This window comes from Pleurodeles waltl, chromosome 4_1 (genome assembly GCF_031143425.1).
Source record: "Pleurodeles waltl isolate 20211129_DDA chromosome 4_1, aPleWal1.hap1.20221129, whole genome shotgun sequence".
Lineage (NCBI taxonomy): Eukaryota > Metazoa > Chordata > Amphibia > Caudata > Salamandridae > Pleurodeles > Pleurodeles waltl.
In genome coordinates this window covers 757,089,777-757,109,416 of record NC_090442.1, presented here as the reverse complement: position 1 = coordinate 757,109,416, position 19,640 = coordinate 757,089,777, and positions in this window count along the sequence as shown.

Sequence of the window (19,640 nt, the reverse complement as noted above, 5' to 3'; positions counted from 1 at the left end):
TTCACTTTAAGAATTTGTAGGTTGTTAAAAAAGTCAGGTAGAGAAATCAACAGTTAACGTTTCGTTTTCGTAATGGAGGGGCAGAGCTAAGTCACTGAAGAAAAATAAAGGGGTGGAATACTTTGGTCAGTCCAGGAGAACCTATGGTGAGGTCTTGGTTGGCAAATGCAGTAGGCATGAGGAAGGCAAGAAAACCTTCACAAACGTGTACAAAACTGATTTGGGCATGCAATCTTGTCGATAGAGTACCAGTCCTAAAAATCTGTCCGATTAGTATTAAGTACCAGTCCGCAAGATATGTAAGGGGAGGAGGGAAAGCTAAGATTAGTAACAAAGCTGAGAAAAGCTAGTACAGACAGGAGGAAGTCAGGTGCAGAAACATGAAAAATAGATAAATGCAGGGATAGCAAGAATTTCACAAAGTTTACATAGAACGAAAATAAGTACAAAAGAATGTCGACAGCACAGTAAAAATAAGAGAAACATTATTTGAAAGGAGGAGAGGTGAAAATTAGGGACATAATAATAATTTGATAGGAAGACTTACTGGGGCTAGCGGATTCTCTATCATCTGCACTGGTGGTTGCACTAGCACCCTCGTCTCCTCCTGGACCCGCCGCCAATGTTGCCCTTTTCCTACCCTTGGGTGCTAAGGTAAGAAATAAAGAAGACAAAAAAAAGATTAGTGGTACAGGTAATTTCCCCAAAAATATTTTGACAAACATAGGCAAACACAGTAACGTTGTACTTTCCTAAATCAGATTGCCTAGAATGAAGGACTCAACTCGAGTTGACCTATTACTTTTACTTTCCTAATTCCTCCATTTGAGCCCTACTCCAAATTTCCTAAACTACAGGCCGTATTATTTACAAACTTTTGATGCAGGGCCGCATTTTGTCTACAACAGATGTGGCGCATTCCTATCCTTTGCCCCAGCGTTGGTGATGGCGCGCAATGAGCTGCCATGAGCCAAGGCTGGCACCCTTGCACCATGCTACAAGGGTGCCTGCATTGAAGGGATGATTTTTTTTTGCAGGAAGGTGTCTCTTCCTGCACAAACAAAATCACAAGAGGAGTTTTCCTTTTTTTATGCAGCACACGTAGAAAGGGAAAAAACTAAAAGAAATTAAGGTATTTCTCCTTGTTGCATCTCCTTCATGCCTCCCCTGGGTAGGCATAAGCTTTTGACATATTCCCAGGTTTACAAAACCTTGTAAACCTGGGTATGTGTCAAATGCAATTGGTGTTACGTGAGAATACCCACGTAACACCAATGGCATGCCTCCCAATCGCGATTTTACACTGCGTTGACTCAGTCAACAATTAGAAAGCCATGAAAAGCCATACAGGGTGGCTTTATATGGCCCTGTAATATGGACCTGCAGTGTGGGCCGCTGAACCATCACTAAATGTGATTTACGGTAATGCAGAGGACCTTGCAAATAAATATGGCCCTACAGTTACAACTATGTACCTCTAAGAATGCATTCATATTGCAATGAATGATCTGTGCTTCTCAACCACCTTTGATGCATACATACTATGATACTATCATATTACACATCACTGGGAGGCTGTGGTTGGAAGGAAAAGCATAAGCTACATTAAGGAAGCTAGAGAGATGGGAATGCTAGATCACTAATATTACTTTTTACTACTACCACTATCTTATTCTTGGTGACAGTAGGAGTCTCTGTATGCATGGCTTCTTAAATAATCAGCCTCAACATGAGCCCACGAGTACAATTAGGAAGTGCTGACTCACCTTGCTAGTTCAATCTGGGTCACAGAAAAAATAGAAATAACTTTAACTTACCTCTGAGAGTCCGCACTGCTATTAGAAAAAAAAATTGTATTGTGGAACACACACAACAAATAAATATTTATTACTCACTGAGCCCAACTCCTTGATGCCTAGTAGCCCGGGCAGGTCCTGTTCATGGTCGATTATGTCCGCCCAGTGGTGCATCAACTGCTGCTGGGTACCCTGGACCACAGTGTGCTGATTAACCAACCAGCGCATCTTTCCCCACAACAGTCGATGCTCCCGAAGGGTGTAACCACTCCGAGCGCTGCTGCCAGCTGCCAGCATGGAGGGGAGGTGGTGCAGACCAAAATAGTCAAGTATTACCACCACCTCCTTAGTGAAAATGGGGCGGGGCTGCACCCCTTGGTGGCACAAACGCATATAAGGTAAGTGACTAGTAGCTGCATTGACGTCATCACTCCCTCTGCCGCCCTCTGACATGGAGCTGGGTGGGAAAAAAAAGGGGAAGAAATGGAAGAAAAGGAAAAACATATAAAAAGGTAAAGGGAAAAGGAAAAAAACAATAAAGTATTCAAAAATCACAAAAACACACCAAACGAATGACAGAAATGTAAAATACACACACACAAAACACACACTGGTGGAATAAAGGAAAATGAGGGGCGGATAATTTAGAAAAGGGTAAGATGGTAAAGATTAAAAGTGGATTCAAAAGTTAGGCTCAGTACCATGCAGAGAGACAGAGAAAACAAAATGGCCACTTCCAAGCGAACTGCATGATGCCGTTTGCACAATGTTTGAAACAGGAGAACACAAATCGCGCTCTGAAGCGTGACTTACATATCGTAAATGGATACACGGAGCAACTCTACCTGCTGGTGGAATTCAATGGTGCTCACAGAGATTTTTAATTACTTCACAGAATTCCACATAGTGGGACTCCGTGACCTCTGTCCACCCCTAATTATTTGAGGTTTGGTGTGTTTCTGTTGTGTCTATTAATATTTATCTAGTTTCCTGCATTCTACCTAATTTGAAGACTATGTTTTTGCAGCAGAAACCCCCCACTTTTAAGAAACAGCACAAAAAAGCACAAGAAAATCAGCAGCAATGACATGCCCAGTTTGGTCACCCACTGGGGATCCAAAAAAACTTATCAAATAACCGATCCTTTTCAGGGGCACCTCCCTTTTTCATGTCAGCTTCTAGATAATGCATTGCTTGGATGGCAAAAGTTAATGTCCCATTCAGGTCATTACCGTTGATAAATGTACAACAGGATGTACCGATCTTGTCACACGCCCTAACCTCTATCACAGTCATCAAGTCCAACACATGCTGATGTTGTATTGCCATGAGGCTGATGGACCTTAATTCTTGCCTGATAGCATATAGACTGAGCTCAGTATCGCTGATCATTTTCATCATCTCCCACCTTGTTGTTTGCAACAATCAGCTGTTGGCATTTGTCTGTAGGGTGGAGAAGCGTGTGGACCCTCCCTTGTTTACCTCATTGTCAGTGAATACTCCTAATCCTTCCAGAATGTCCTTGTACTGAGCCCAGCCAAAATAATCTGCAGTTCTTTTTTATAGAGCCTGATGCAACAGAGTTGTTTTAATTTGTAGCGGATGTTGGAACAACTCAACTCACACAGGTCTTCTATAAGGGTGATCAGGTCGGGTGTGTATGGTCATGAGGGAGCAGAGGTCCCAACATGCGGAAACGAGCTGAGTATAGGCATATTCTCCACACTGCCTTTAGAAATTCATCAGCACAGTGGTGCCCCAGTGCATGTCAGGTAAATGCAGTATTGCTTCACAATTCTCAATAGTGCTGAGCGGGATCATCCCTTTGCCACTGAAGCACAAGAAATACTGTATAAGTTTCTGTACAATTAGGGGTTGCCCCTTCCCTTCTAAGCATGTGTACCTACCTATCTCAGCATCCCAGATTTCCTGACCTGGGGTGTCTATGCTGGTATTCAATCCTACCTTATGAGGCCCATGTCCCCTTGTATCATTGAAGTGGATGTCCCTACAAAGGAACTTCATGTCTGCGATCCATTTGTTATTAAAGAAGACTGCCCCAGACATGCCAAGGGGCACTCTGGGACCACAGATGGAGGCGGGAGAGGACATGTTTGTGAACCGGGGTGGTGATTTTGCTGCCTCCAAGAACCTCTTTTAGGAGAGTTTTAGGGGTACAGTACCTCACCAGCGCATCCTATCTAGCTCAGTTTGAATATCGCTAGGTTTGGTGTAAAGGTACTGTGCAGTGGGATTGGTCTCATATCGAGTGATGTTTGCTACCACCATATGGGGTTCCACTCTACTAGATTGTACCTTGGTCCTAATCCTACGTAGGTACAGATGGATGAGACATTTTGCTTTCTCTGGGGCTATCTCCTGGGATAAATGAGCCTACCTGTGTCTACGGATTGTGGTATCAGTGAACAGATGTAGCACAGCCTGGCTGAGGTCTGGGTGCCCATGACAGTCATGTGCTGATACCATGTGTTGTTTAAGAGCACGCTGTGTAGTGCATGTGGAATACTAACATTAGGTTCAGTGTAATTGTAAATGATATGGGAAAGGCTCATAGGCAAGCGCTGTAGAAATGTCAAGGTAGGTTCCATGTGACTAGGCAGATTTCTGGCTATGCAATGATGTGCTCACAGCAAACTGAGAGTATACAAAGGTGCACAAAATACATAACCTTTGGAATTTTGCAGATCATGGGATGGTTTCCTGGGGAAACATCTGTGGTATTCTAGCGATTGGGGGGAGTCTCTGCTCTGGTAAGGTGCTCAAGTACCGGGGGTGTCTGCTTTTGGAAAAAGAGTTCGTAGAGGAATGTCCTTAAAAAACAGTCCAACACAGTCTGTGGTCTTTGTCTTGCAGACTTGGGGTTTGTTGGGGTTACAGAAGTTGCTACTGAAGAGGTGGTGGGCTGTTGTAAAGGTTGTGCACACGTGGCTTGGCTGCAGACCTGTTGGTTAATAGCTGTGGGTTGTAGTTTCGCTTTAGAAAACATACATCATTATTTCGTCTCAGGAGATTCTTATTTTTTACGTACATTCTGTACATTTATTTTGAAGGTGGTTCCAGCTTTGGCAACTATTTCTAGGGAGCGGTGACTGTTTTAGCTGTGGATCGCCTGAGTTTCATTTTGCATGCTATTTTCCTCTCACCATGACAGAAGAGAGTGTTTCAATGGGATGATCTTCGTGGGATTATTCTTTTTTTCCTAACTATTTTCCCTAACATATGTGTGCCCTTTACAGATCTGGGTGAAACCTTTTTGACCTACATGTGCATGGAGTGATGTGAAAGGAAGGGGGGGTCACAATTTGGGATTTGCTGGTGATCACAACATGCTCTGAGGACACGTGTATGCCCCTCTAGTCCCGGTACGTGGTGTGCAATGAAGTTCCCCTAATGAAGTCAGGTGTCTTGGCTACACCCGTCTGATCATTTCATTTTGGATTACTTTTTTCGGGGCCATTGGGCCTTCCTGGATCTTCATGTAATGCTGTTTTCAATTACAGTATACCAGAGGGGGTCGGAGAGGTGCTCTGTGGCCCCCAGGTGATTTTGAATGCCGCAATTACTGGGATTGAGCCTATTGCTTCCATGGACGGTGTGTGGGAGGCCTTTTGTGACCGGGTTCACAGGCCGGACACTTCGGCCTTTTGTGACCGGGTTCACAGGCCGGACACTTCGGTGAGCATATCTGTGTACCTCTCATGGGGGGTGTGATAGTCATTTACAGAATCCCTTTTCCTCCTGGCACTCCCCTCTCCCTCGGATCCAGGATGTTTTGGGTCTGCTGTTCCTGCTGGGATGAGAGACTTCTACCCATCGACATGCTGCTCTAGCTGTTTAGAGGGACATGATCCGACAAGAAGACTTTAGATGCTTGGAAGCCTTTTGGGGAGAGGAGGTGGCAAAGCATTTGCTTAAGATGGGAGTCAGGTGCACGGCCAGGACTCATAAAGATTTTCCTCTTATGGGTAAGAACTAGGACAGCTGATTTCTCTTGTATATTTCTCTACTGACCTGGTGCCATGTTGTTGCTTCATAATCTGGTGGTTTTGTCCGTGGACTTTGGAGTTTTTATGGGGACATTATTATCCCAAATATGTGGTAAACCTGGCTCCCAGCACTAAAACATCACTATGACAAATGTAGGGACTCCATTGGCTGGAGGCCTGTTGTTAAAGAATGTGGTCCCTTCAAATTGGAGCTCTTAATAGTGACTTGGGTGAGGGGACCTGGGTGCCTATGTTTTATGCACTGGTTTGGGGGACTCCCTGCCCCCTCATCAGACTGCTTTCCCCAGGGGCATGGCCAGCTAACCCTGCCCCGGGGGACCAGTAGCAGATTGGGGCCTAGGCCCCAGCAGGCACCCGAATGATAGACTCTAGTGCGGATTCCCGATCGACAAAATGTACAGCAGCTCTGAGTTTTTGCCCACTGCAAGTAAAAGCATGAGTTTTCTCCTAATGTTGTCACTGGTCTCTATTTTTTAGGTGAGTTTTGAAGTGGATATGATGTGAATGTAAACTTATTGGTCTTTTTTAACTTATTGCATATCTGTCAACACCAGGACAGTGCGCGCTCTACGGGCATCTAGAATGCAAAAAACCAACACTCGCAAGATAATGTAATTTATGCATTGTGATGATATGTTATTGTTTAACCTTTTGCATTGCAGAATTCCATCCAAAAGATTCATTTTTAAGGTGCTTATAAATACTGTACATTTGCAATGTATTTCTGCAGACATTCAGAGTGTGTTAGGGTGTGGTCCCTTTCCAGGGCCTTCTAGAGACTTTCCCTGCAACATGCCTGGGCGTGGTTCTAGGCTGGGCTAAGACTCTATAAAAGAGAGTCAGCCCAACTTCCAGTGCTCACTATTCAGAGGTCCCGGTGCAGAGCAGCAGCTTCTTCCTGAGCTCCTGTCCCGGCGGCCTATTTGGATTTTCCAGTCTTCTGCACTCATCTCTCATTGGTGATCACTGTTTCCAGGCGGTAAGACGGTGTTTGGACATTTTCCAACACCGTAATTGAGAATTTTCATATTCTTGATTTTAATTCTTAAATGAATAACAGATTACTTGTGCGCTGTCATTTTTTGACATTTGTATGGTGGTTTGCAAATAGGGAGGACGCGCAATTTATTCCATAAAGATTTGACTTCATTATTACATTGTTGTTCATTGCGCGCTGATATTTCTTGACATTTACCTGATGTTTTACGAGTTGGCAAGACGTGCAACTCGTTTCATGAGCATTTAATTGTGTTGTTCATTGCGCGCTACCTTTTCTTGACATTTACATGGTGGCTCACTTCTCGTGTGTAATTCATGCTGTTCATTGTGTGCTACCATTTTCTGGCATTCACATGGTGGCATTCGAATCGGCAACACGTGCGATTCTTTCCTTTAGTGTTTTTTCATGTTATTCATTCTGCGCTACCATTTCTTGGCATTTGCATGGTGGCATTTGAATCGACAAGACGTGCAATTTTTTTCCTGAGTGCTTTTCATGTTGTTCATTGTGCGCTACCATTTCTTGGCATTTGTATGGTGGCATTTGAATCGGCAAGACGCGCGATTTTTTTCCTGAGTGCTTTTCATGTTGTTCATTGTGCGCTACCATTTCTTGGCATTTGTATGGTGGCATTTGAATCGGCAAGACGCGCAATTCTTTCCTCGTGTATAAATAATGTAAATTACTCTGTGCTACCATTCTAAGACATTTTCTTGGTAGCATTTCAAGTTGACACGTCGCGTGATTTATTCCTTGAATCTACGTTGTGTGATTTCATGGTGCACAATCCTTTGCGGTGTTTAATACTCATATAAAAATCTGCAATGTGCACAATTCACTTTCCAATGTTTTTTCTGAGATGAACACAACAATACCAGAGTTCTAGATGTAATGCTGTGTGTTCCTGATATGTATTCTTAAAAGGAGATTCATATGGTTGTTTAGAAATTACTCAGAGTGTTTCCTGATTCTCATGCTAAAGAAAGTACTTGAATCTGAAAGTCCTATTTAACTTTTCCTGTTTCCTCCTCAGGTATTCGGTCATCTAAAGCCTAGTCAGTTTTAGGACTATTCTAGGGTTGTTCATGTTTTTTCGGAAAAGACGAAGCTTAGAGTTGTAACATGGTACTGATTTCATGAGATGTAATTTTGATGTTGTGTTTTAACCTTTTGGTTCCTACAGGTCTCCTTCCCAGCTGTTCCCGTCCTAATCCCCTTTTCCCCACTTGGACTCTCTTAGACTCTGTGATAAATCTAATCAGAGTATTGAAGCTGTCTTGTGGTGGAAGTGTTGGGAACGTGCACAGACCCCGAGGATCTGGTGACTCTGACAGAATAGTGAGCCCACAAATTATTATCCTCCTGGTTTGTGTATGTTCTCAGCATGGCCACACTGGACGAGCTAGTCAAGGCTATCACCCAGCTCCAGTCAGAAGTGGTATCATCAAAGGATTTGACAAATAGTCTAGCTGAGAGGGTGAGTCAGTTACAGAATAAGGTTGAGAAGAAAGAACAAAGTCCCACAGGTGTGTCTTGGCCAGGTACTTCTTCTCAGACTTCTGGAGGTAATCTGACTAACATTTCCCTCAATGTTCCTTCAGCCATTCCTTAGGTCCCCCAGAACGCTTCGCAGGTGATCCCTTGAAAGCGCAATCTTTTCTGGTTCAAGTGGAACTTCACTTCACTTGCAGACCACATACTTTCCCCGATGCCCAGTCTAAAGTAGCTTTCTTGTTGTCATATCTGTCTGGAGATGCAGCTACATGGGCTATTCCTCTTGTGTGTAAAAATAGTCCCCTGTTGTACAACTGGAAAAATTTTGTTCGTGAATTTGAGAGAGTTTTCGATCGTAGAACTGTAACACAGTCAGCAGATCGCGAATTATTAGACTTACGCCAAGGGAATCAGGACATAGGGGGTCATTCAGACCCCGGCGGGCGGCGGGAGCCGCCCGCCTGGCGGGAACCGCAGAATGACCGCACCGCGGTCAAAAGACCACGGCGGCCATTCTGTGTTTCCCGCTGGGCTGGCGGGCGACCGCCAGAAGGCCGCCAGCCCAGCGGGAAACCCCTTCCCACGAGGACGCCGGCTCCGAATGGAGCCGGCGTAGTGGGAAGGGTGCGACGGGTGCAGTTGCACCCGTCGCGAATTTCAGTGTCTGCAATGCAGACACTGAAATTCTATGTGGGGCCCGCTTACGGGGGCCCCTGCAGTGCCCATGCCATTGGGTGCTCCCACCAACCCCGGTCCCGGCGGTCCTTGACGGCCGGGGTCGGAATGACCCCCAGTGTCATATGCAGCTAATTTAAATCGGCTGGTCGCTGAGTCATCCTGGCCTGAAGAAAAACAAGCGGCCTTGTTTTACAGGGGACTCAAAGAGGAGCTAAAAGACATCTTAGCGCAAATCGACCCACAACCTGCAAACTGTCAAGATTTAATAAACCTTGTCTTGAGGCTTGACCATCGTTTAAATGAACGAAAAGGAACGCGTAAAAAGACTGAAAAACATTCTTGGCATGCTCATGATAACAAAGACTCAAGAACTCAGAGAGAAAGAACGCCGGAACTGATGGAAATTGGAACCATCAGGAGACCTTTGACCAAAGATGAAAAGGACCTACACAGAAAAAATGGGCAATGTCTCTATTGTGGGCGGAAAGGTCATTTCGCCAAAGATTGTCCAATCAAAACAAAGAGCAAGCGAGGCCCAGTTCAGAAAGTTGCAACCAATGCATCAGTCGAGTCGGAAAATCTAAAGCACCCAGGTTGCAGAGAAGGGTTGCTTTTGGGTGTCACTGTGGATCCTTCACAATCCAAACATCTAAAATTGGGAATAAGAGTTCAGGTCAAGAAAAAAACCTATTTCAAAAAGGCTCTAGTCGACTCTGGGGCTACCGGAAACTTTGTTGACGCCCAATTGGTTCGTGCATGGGGGATCCCATGTATTGAAAAGAAGACCCCAGAAACCATCCAGGCAGTTGATGGAAAACTCTTGACTGGAGGTCCGATAACTCGTCAGACTGCCCCCTTGACAATAATTTGTGAAGGTAAAAATCAAAGAAAGAAACATAAAGAGGAACTCATCCTTGACGTGATCCATGCTCCCCAGTATGGGATCATCTTTGGCTTGCCATGGTTAACCCATCACAATCCAGAGATTAATTGGGCAGAACAAAAGATCGTGTTCTCATCAGTGCTATGTAAAGAACATTGTCTCCAAAGGACTCAAGAATCGGAAGTTCGCCATTCTTACATAGCTACCGCCGCAGAGAAAGAAGTTCAGTTGCCCAAACAGTATTCGTCTTATGAAGATGTATTTAATGAGAAGGAAGCAGAGAACTTACCTCCTCATAGATCTTATGACTGTCAAATTGATCTAGTCCCAGGGGGGATACTTCCCAACTGCTGTGTGTGTGCCCTGTCAGAACATGAAAATCAACATTTACGAAAATACTTGGATCAATTCTTAGAGAATGGTTTCATCCGCCCCTCTAAGTCTCCCACAGCTTCTCCTTTGTTTTTTGTTCCAAAAGCGAATGGAGAGCTTCGAACTTGTATCGACTATAGGGGCTTGAATAAAATCACCATCAAGAACAAATATCCTTTGCCTCTAATTCCGGTCTTACTGGAACAAGTAAAGAAAGCAAAAATCTACACGAAGCTTGATCTTCGAGGCGCTTACCATTTGGTCAGAATGAGAGAGGGTGACGAATGGAAAACGGCATTCAAAACAAGATATGGCCTTTTTGAATACACCATCATGCCTTTTGGTCTGTGCAATGCTCCAGCAGCATTTCAGTTTTTCTTAAATGACGTTCTTAGAGAGTACCTCGATATCTTTGCCATAGTTTACATTGATGACATTTTGATCTACTCAGACAATGAGGATGAACATGTTCAACATGTCAAGAACATTTTGGCAGCCCTTCGTAAACACCATTTATATTGCAAGCTAACCAAGTGTGAGTTTCATGTTACCACAGTTGAGTTTTTAGGGGTTATCCTTACTCCTCAAGGTATGGTGATGGCAGAAAGGAAAGTAAAAGCCGTATCTGAATGGCCCATCCCAAAGACTGTTCGTGATGTACAATGTTTCCTGGGCTTTGCAAATTTTTAGCGGAGGTTCATCAATCATTTCTCCCAGACAGTGGCTCCAATTACTAAGTTATTAAGAAAGAAAGAAAAATGTGTATGGTCCCCAGAAGCAGACCAAGCCTTTTCAACTTTGAAAGAAGCTTTCTCCACTGCCCCAGTCTTGACTCATCCAGATGCAGATCGACCTTTCATAGTGGAAGCTGATGCTTCAGATGTGGCGATAGGAGCAGTCTTGTCACAACGAAACAAAGACACTGGTCAGCTTCATTCTTTAGCTTACATGTCTCGGAAGTTGAACGAAGCCGAACAGAACTATGTCATTGCTGAAAAAGAGCTTCTGGCGATTCGTGACGCCTTTAAAGAATGGAGACATCATTTGTTGGGAGCTAAATATACTGTCACAGTATAAACTGATCATCGCAATCTTCAATTCATGAGTTCTGCTAGACTTTTGACTCCTCGGCAATTACGCTGGATGCTGTTTTTTGCCGAGTTTGATTTTGTGGTAACCTTCCGACCTGGTAAAGATAATCGCAAAGCTGACGCCTTGTCCCACCAAGAGTCTACCACATTGCCTGCAGTTCAAACCTCCAAAGCTATCATTGCTCCTGACAAGGTCCTATGTATCATAAAAACAGAAGATTTCTTTGAAGACATCCGCAATTCATTCACTGTTGAAAAATGGCAGGCGTGGGCCCAAGCAGATCCGAAAAGATCAATCAAGCAAGGATTACCCTTTCACGATGCTCGTTTGTTCGTGCCCACTACCAAACTTCGCAAGATAGTGTTTCATTGGTTGCATGTTATACCTACAGCAGGTCACCCTGGTACTCCTAAAACTCTTGAATTAATCCAACGCTATTTTTGGTGGCCTACCTTAACAAAGGATGTAAAAACAATGGTAAACAACTGCGAAGTCTGTGCTCGCACTAAAACAAGTCATTCAAAACCAAAAGGGTTGTTACACCCACTCCCAACCCCAAGTCGTCTGTGGGAACACATCTCTTTAGACTTTATTACAGGTCTGCCAGTGGTTCAACAGCATTCAGTAATTCTGGTGGTAGTAGATAGTCTCAAGAAATATGGACATTTCATTGCCTGTAAGAAATTACCCACCTCTAGTGAACTGGCAACTATCTTACTGAATAGAGTGGTTCGTTATCATGGACTGCCAAAAGTGATCCTCTCCGATCGGGGATCGCAATTTGCCTCCAACGTCTGGAAGACGTGGTGTAAAACACTCCAAGTGACATCTACCCTATCTACTAGCCACCATCCTCAAACAGATGGTCAAACGGAGAGACTAAATCAGACTTTGAAGCAATACCTACGTGCTTACGCTGAAACAGCACTTAATTCATGGACATCAATGCTCTGGTTAGCTGAATTAGCCTACAACAACTCCTTCCACACTTCTACTGGCGTTACACCCTTCTTTGGTTTGTTTGGCTACCATCCTGACACCTTGCCCATCACAATTCCTCAAGAAAGTTCTCTCACTCCAGCTGTGTCAGAAATCATTCAACATTTGCATCAAACTCAGAAATCGATTCAACAACATTTAGAAAAAGCCAAACAAAAATACAAAAAGCATTATGACAAGAAACATTGTGAGGGACTGCAGTATCGACCTGGTGACAAAGTGTGGCTTTCCACAAAACATATAGACTTCAAGAAGAAGCACATGTTCAACCCCAAATTTATAGGTCTTTACACTGTTCTTCAGCAAATCAATCCTGTGACCTATAAACTACAATTGCCAAAATCATTACGGATTCATCCAGTGTTCCATACTTCCCTCTTAAAAAAGGCAGTCCAAAAGGTCCGCTCTCATCCAGCTCCTGTTCTAGTACAGGGGGAAGAAGAATATGAAGTCAAGAAAGTGTTGGACTCTAAACTGAGAGGCCGTAACCTATGGTACTTAATCTCATGGAAAGGTTATGGCCCTGAAAGTAATTCATGGGTTTCTGCATCTGATGTTCATGCTCCAGTACTTGTGAGACGCTTTCATCATCTGAATCCAGATAAACCAGGCCCTAGAGCACGCCTGGGAGAGGGGAGTACTGTCAACACCAGGACACCAGGACATCCTTCCCAGCTGTTCCTGTCCTAATCCCCTTTTCCCCACTTGGACTCTCTTAGACTCTGTGATAAATCTAATCAGAGTATTGGAGCTGTCTTGTGGTGGAAGTGTTGGGAACGTGCACAGACCCCGAGGATCTGGTGACTCTGACAATATCTGGATTCTGTGATTGTGTAAAAGCATTGCCTCCCTAGGCAGATACCTCTCCCTGCCTTGGTTGTGGCCCTGGTCCTAGCTCGGCTGGGATCCCTGTCTGCCGTTGCTGTTACCAGGTGTTCGACCAACCACTTGGTCCCTGCGGTAGTTGTGTGGAGGCTTCCTGATTTCCCTGCAGGTAAATGTAGGATACATTTGGGTTGACCTGGGCTTGCTTTTGTGGAAGGGGATTTTCTGAGGACTGGCATAAGCTTATCACTCTATGCTCATGATAAGCCTTTAGGCGGCATGGGTCGGCCATGTGGCCCATTCTGTGGCAATAGCAGCACTCTCTGAGGTCTGGCTGCTGCCAGCCTCCCTGATCTCTTCTGTTAGGACTGGGAGGAAACCCTCTGGGGTTCTGAGGTGGAGCTCTATTCAAGACTGGTGCCATTTGCACGATATCGGCTAAAGTGGCTCCTTCAAGGGTGGTTTTTAAAAATTATTTTGGACTAGCTTAGCGGAGTGTCTTTGTGCTTGCTCCTGCTTTTCCCTGTCTTTTTCCAGTTTCTTTCTGTAGTTGTTGAATATGTCGGCCTGTATTTCCCACCAAAGTTTGATGTCTAATCCTATTACCCTATCCGGTCCACTCTGTATTTTGGTGGGCAGACCCTTTTTTAGGATGTTGTAAAATAATGCAACCTGGAGGCCTGAGTCAATTCTTGGCTATCCTGTTTCTTGTCCCCATCATTACTTCATTCTGTCTAGAAATCCAGTGATGGTTTCCCTAGGCTTCATGCTCTCCTTCATCAATCCTCCTATATCCGAGCAGTCAGGGAATCCCTTAGGGACATCCATATATGGTTTCTGAATTAACTGAATGCTGCCCCGTTATCCTCGTTGTTAGTCAGTGTAACTGCAGGGATGTGGGCTTGGAAAAACACTGTGTTAGTCTGCTCTCGATGACATTGCCTATTGCATGGAGCCCCGGGGCTAGCTTTGCTCTCCTCCAGGGGATGGCATTCTGTTCTGTTCTCTCTTTCAGTTACCCAGGCAACAGCTCTCTCACTCTCTCTCCTCAACCCATGCCTCTCTTCTAACTCCCACCAGGGCTGCCTCCTTCTCTCGATGATATGTGCCCTACTCCTTGGTGGGAACGTGCCCTCAAGCTCGGTTTCTGTTGTCTCTTCTGTTGCCTGGGTACACCTTGGAGGAGTACACCCTGTGGCTCCCCACTCAACATCAGACACTGGAAGGCTGGAAACATTTTCTGCCCCCCACTGGTGGTGTCAATGTTCAGGACCGCTATGAACATCCCAGACACCAGAGAGCGCTCTACGTGATGGGTTGAAGTATATGCTCCCTGCATTGCTGGGGTTCAAATGACTGAGGCCCTCATTACAACCCTGGAGGTAAATCCCACTTACCGCCGTGCTGACGGCCGTCAAGATACTGTGGCGGAAATCCACTACAGGTATTGTGACCCACATCTGGTAATCCGCCACAATTCAGACACCCACACAAGTCCGCCACATCAAAGGCCAGTGATAAACTGGTGATAGCAAAACCTACACCGTCACACCAACAGGAATACGCCCACACTATCACGACCCACGAGTCAACGCGGCGGTCATTCAACTGCGGTAATCCATTGCCGGTACACACCGCCACGCTCACAATACACACACATTTACAAAACACAACCACATTGGACAATTCAAAATACACACACCTGACACACATACACACACCACACTCACACCACTATAAAACACACTCCCACATTACCCATTACCCACAACCCCTTACAACAACAGTTTTTCAAAAAGCAGAGAGAGAGAGAATAGCAAACACAACACCAGCATCCACAGGCACACAACACCATCACTCATACAACATCCACGCACCTCAAAGAACACACACCAACACAACATTTCACACAGTACAACAAACATCACCTCACACATCACCCACACCACATTATGGCACCTCAAAGACACCCCAGGATTTCTGAGGAGGAGCTCAGTGTCATGGTGGAGAAAATCATCCGGGTAAAGCCACAGCTATTTGGATCACACGTGTAGCAGACCTCCATTGCAAGGGAGATGGAGCTATGGCGGAGAATTGTCGACAGGGTCAACGCAGTGGGACAGCATCCAAGAACACGGGATGACACCGGGAAGAATTGGAATGACGTACGGGGGAAGTTGCGTTCCGTGGTTGCAAGACATCAGGTAGCCATACAGAGGACTAGCGGTGGACCCCCACCTCCACTCCCACAACTAACAACATGGGAGGAGCAAGTCTTGTCGATGATGCATCCTGAGGGCCTCGCAGGAGTAGCAGGAGGACTGGACTCTGGTAAAGCAAATATTTACTATTATATCCCTCACACCCTACCTGCATGCCATCACAAACTCCTACCCCTACCCTCGCACCCATCACACCAACACTATCACAACCCACACATCCCAAAACCAAGCCCTGCATGTAACACCAATGCATGGACACCCATCACCAAAGGATGTCCAGTAGAGAGACTCACCCAGGCCCCAAAATCACCAATCACACAAGGGCCAAGGCAATAATCCAAGCACAGGAGTAGAGGGTAACTCACCCATTGCACAAGACGTCACACACAGATACAATAACAATGCATTTACACACCAACAGGACTCCTACCCATGTCACTGGACAGGAGGTACCGGCCATATCCAGTCCCCCCACAGAAGAGGCCCACAGTGACGACAGCAGCTCTGCACGCCTGGATCAAGATGACTAGCCCGGCCCATCATGGGAGCATCTTGACAGTCGGTTCCCCTGCCACAGTCACAAACCACCACTGAACCTCCCCTATCAGGAAACACCACCACAGCACCCACCCTGCGGGCCCATCCCTCTGTCCCTAGGACACATCAATCAGCAGTGTGTCCACCACTACAGGGACCCCAGGCAACCCCACTAACCCAAGACAATCAGGGACCTGGGTCAGTGGCAGTGGGCACACGGTTCAGGGGACAGAGGCACAGGACAACAGGGAAACTGAGAGGACTGCTGTGCGACAGGGGGAGGACAGGCCCAGGGAACTCACTCTCCACGAGGCACTCTCCAACATCATGGGAGCATACCACCATTACCAGGAGACCATGGGCACGGTACTGGCCAAGTTTCAGGAGACCCAGCGGCTGCAGGAGGAACAGTACCTGGGGATCAGGGAGGACTTGAAGTCCATTAACACCACCATGGTCACCATTGCAGGGGTGCTGGCAGACATGGCCAACACCATGAGGGAGACAGTGGCACACCAACGGGCCCCTGACACTAGCCTGAACGATAAACAGCCCTCCACGTCCACCGGCGCTAGTGGACAGGAGGTCCTGCCACAGGACCAATAGGCCACCAGCACCCCACCCCATGCAGAAGGAGAACCACCCTGCAAACGGTCTCTGAGATCCAGGCACAAGACAGAGAACATTGCCAAGACCCCGCCAGGAAATAAGACTCTCCTGATTGTCACCCTTCTGTCCCACTATGTCACCCTGACAACCTTGAACTGCCATTACTCCACTTCCTATTCCCCCTTGGACAATGCACCTGTAATACCAAGAGACTGGACTCCACCATGGACATTCCTCCACCATCACCCCAGCCCATTGCACATACCCCTCCGCTGAATAGCACTTAAATAAACACCCTTGAATCACAAAATGATCTGGAGTCAGTCTGTAGTTTCACAGGTGTGTTATTACAACCTCTCTGACAAATATCAATGTCAATGTTCATTTTCACATACCAATGTTTGACAGTTGTTGGGCAGCAGTAAACATAGCAGAAGGCAGAAAGTGGTACCCAGATCTGTGAAATGGAAAGGCAAAGTGAACTGTCAGGGTCCATACACAGAGGTAAAAAGGTAGAATCATGCAATGTCATACAGTAGTATGATATGAGAGGAGCAGTGCCAGTCTCTTACCTGTGTCTCACTGGAAGTATTGGGTGATGATGTTGTTTCGGTTGTCTATGTCTTCTTCTTCTGCCTCCTCTTCTTCACTGTCCACAGGCTCCACAGCTGCCACAAGACCAACATCAGGCCCATCCTCCTGCAGAAAAGGCACCTGGCATTGCAAAGCCAGGTTGTGCAACATACAGCATGCCACGATTATCTGGCACACCTTCTTCGGTGAGTAGTATAGGGAGCCACCTGTCAGATGGAGGCACCGGAACCCGGCCTTCAGGAGGCCGAAGGTCCGCTCTATTATCCTCCTAGTTCCCCCATGTGCCTCATCCTCTGCCCTTGTCCTGGGATTCCTCACTGGGGTCAGTAGCCATGGCAGGTTGGGGTAACCAGAGTCACCTGAAAATATCGAGGGATATCTGTTAGACACACACCAACCCTTAGGGACAACCCCTTACCCAGACACCTATTCATACTTGTGGGGACCTTGGGATCAGCTATTAGCCACACACAGTGCATCTGGAGTTGGCCCATCACATAAGGGATGCTGCTATTCCTCAAAATGTAAGCGTCATGCACTGAGCCAGGATGTTTGGCATTCACATGGGAGATGTACTGGTCTGCCAAACACACCATCTGCACATTCATGGAATGGTAGCTTTTGCGGTTTCTATATACCTGTTCGTTCCTGCGGGGTAGGACAAATGCCACATGTGTACCATCAATGGCACCAATGATGTTGGGGATATGTCCCAGGGCATAGAAGTCACCTTTCACTGTGGGCAAATCATCCACCTGAGGGAAAACGATGTAGCTGCGCATGTGTTTCAGCAGGGCAGATAACGCTCTGGACAACACGTTAGAGAACATTGGCTGTGACATCCCTGATGCCATGGCCACTGTTGTTTGAAAGGAACCACTGGCCAGGAAATGGAATTCTGACAAGACCTGCACTAGAGGGTGGATTCCTGTGGGATGGCGGTTAGGTGACATCACTTCTGGCTCCAACTGGGCACACAGTTCATGGATTGTGGCACGATCAAGTCTGTAGGTGATAATGATGTGTCTGTCTTCCATTGTTGACAGGTCCACCAGGGATCTGTATACCGGGGGATGACGCCATCTCATCATCTGCCCCAGCGGATGTGCCCTATGGAGGAGAAGGGTGAGCAGAGGGTCATACACCACATAGCTTGCACAAGGGTGTTTTGCACTATTGTGATGTAATCGGTGTGTGGCGCTGTCTGTCCGTATTCCTGCCCAAAAGTGCTGTGACGCCGTTAGTTGCCCTGCCATGTGGCCCCCTGAAATGGCGGCTGGCTGACCTGTAAGGGGGCACAAGGGGAAATGAGGGAACTGCGCCGCGTTGTGCAGCGTCGCAGTAGGCGGACGAAGACTGCGGGGCAATTCAGCATTGTTTATCATTGTGCCCTATGGGTTCCAGGAGCAAATTACGATGTACGCTGGCGGTGACGGTACGCACCGCCGCGGACGTAACCGCCATTTTCTATCTGTTCACTCACTTGATCCCTGACCTTCAACAGGAGAGGACCTACACTGCAAGTGCTGCTGTGACCTGAGTCTGGAAGCGACAATGGCTACTATGTCTGGGGAAAGGGCCCCTGCCTTCACCGCAGAGGAGTTGGACAACCTGGTGGCTGGGGTCCTCCCCCAGTAGATGCTACTCTACGGTCCTCCAGACAAACAGGTGAGTACACTGTGAGCACTGTGAGCATGATGGGACATTAATGTATGGAGTGGGGTGGATGGAAGATACATGTGGGGGGGGCTGTGGCCAGCATGTGAGGATGGTCAGTGTGTGTGTTTCAGGGCATGGTTGGGAAGTTGTGGCTAATGAGTAAGAAGAACCGGACGGGAGAGTAAAATCCATTCTTACTTCACTTTTCATCTAGGTCAGCGCCCACCAGAAGAAGGGTATTTGGCATACCATCGCCAAGGAAGTGCAGACCTTGGGGGTCTACCATAGACGGAGCACCCACTGCCGCAAAAGATGGGAGGACCTGCGCCACTGGAGCAAGAAGATGGCGGAGGCCCAGCTGGGGATGGCCTCCCAATGTGGAAGGGGTGCCCGTCACACCATATACCAGATGTACCGGATGTACCGGATCTTGGCGGTGGCATATCCTGAGTTGGATGGGCACTTGAGGGTATCACAGCAGCCACAAGGGCGTGAGTACAGTGTCATTCAGCTGACTCTGCGAGCTTTAGGAGGTGTTTGGGTAGGGGAAGTGGGCTGTGGGTTCCCCTAGGCCAGGGCTAACTTGCTAGGGTAGGTCCCTTGTTAGGCAGGCTCTGTGGCACTCCAACCCCAAAAGTCGTAGTGGCCATCTACACCTAGCCAGGCTCCTGTGGGTTCCAGGTGTGCATCAAATGGGCTTAGGCACAGTCCCCCATGGGCAGGTGATTTTCCTAATAACTGTTAGTGCATGACCTAGTGCATAGGGCTGCTCCCTGTGTGTTGTTGCTGGCATTGACCATGTGTCTCCTCTGTCTTTCCCCCCTTTTTGTTTTGTCACCATGCCCTGGTATG